Source organism: Colobus angolensis, unplaced genomic scaffold, assembly GCF_000951035.1.
Source record: "Colobus angolensis palliatus isolate OR3802 unplaced genomic scaffold, Cang.pa_1.0 Scaffold6, whole genome shotgun sequence".
NCBI classification, from domain to species: Eukaryota; Metazoa; Chordata; class Mammalia; order Primates; family Cercopithecidae; genus Colobus; species Colobus angolensis.
Genome location: NW_012119598.1, coordinates 18,619,304 through 18,620,634, shown reverse-complemented (window position 1 = coordinate 18,620,634; position 1,331 = coordinate 18,619,304).

The window sequence follows — 1,331 nt, the reverse complement described above, 5'->3', positions numbered from 1 at the left end:
AACCTAAGAGTGAAGAACCAAGTGGAGTCCTAAGAAAGAACATGGTAGGTGGCTAGGTGTAGTGGCTCACACCTGTAAGTCAGAGCTTCGGGAGGCTGAGGCAGTGGACTGCTTGAGCCTAGGAGTTAGAGACTAGCCTGGGCAACATAGCATGACCCCATCTCTATGAAAATTTTTCAACAAATTAGCTGGCAGAGTGGTGCACGGCTGTAGTCCTAGCTACTTGAGAAGGTGAGGCAGGTGGATTGTTTCAACCCAGGAGTCTGAAGTTACAGTGAGCTATGGTCACACCACTACACTCCAGCCTGGGTGGCAGAGCAAGACCCCACCTCTAATTAAAGAAAAAGAGAGAGAGAGAGAGAGAGAACATGGGAGGGAAGCCGATTTCAGGGGAAGGGCAACATGGGCAAAGTTCACGGAAATAGCCAAGCTGATGCTTATGGTGTGAGGTAGATCTGAGTAGAAACAAATCTGGAAAAGTACGGAGGGGTTGGTTTATAAAGGGTTTTGGTCCCATGTGAGGGAATTTGCACTTTATGCTGTAGACAGTAGAAGTTACAAAGGGCTTTAAGAAGGGAGATAAATCTGGTCATATTTGTTTTTTTCAGAAATATGTCTCTGGGAGCAGTGTGGAAGATGGGTTGGAATGGTGTAAAATTGAAGATGTGGACTCCGGTTGGGAGACCATACCCTAGATAAGATGAAGATAACTTGAAGCAAGACAGTAGCAATGGGAATACAAAGGAGAGGAGACATTTGAGTGAAATTAAGGAAGCACAGTCTGCAGACTGTTCTCTTTTTTTTAAGAGTCAGGGTCTCCCTGTTTCACCCAGGCTGGTCTCGACATCCTAGGCTCAAGCAACCCACCCACGTCAGCCTTCCAAAATGCTGGAATTACAGGCATGAGCTGCCTGGCCATGCCTCAGTCTGCAGAATTTATTTGGAAAGAGTGAGTCTGTGGCTTGGATGACTGGGTGAGTGGATTGTGGTACCATTCATGGAAATGAAGAAGGCAGAGGAAGGGAGAGCACGAGGGTGGAAGTGGGGCAGTGGGGTGCTGGTGGGCCGTTCAAGGGACACCAGCTGTTGAATATGTTGCATCTGTAAAGATACAGATTGATCATTCGGAAATAAAGAAGAGAAAAAAAGCAAAAGGAAAAAAAAATTTTAAATAAAAAGATACAGATTGAGAGAGTCATAGGCATACAGATGGTCCTTGAAGTGACAAGTAGATGGAAAACAATGAAATAAGGAGAAAAGAAAGCCAAGAACACAGAAGAAAACAGAGATGGAGAAGGAATAGCTAGTGAGTTCGGAAGGAAAGTAGGATT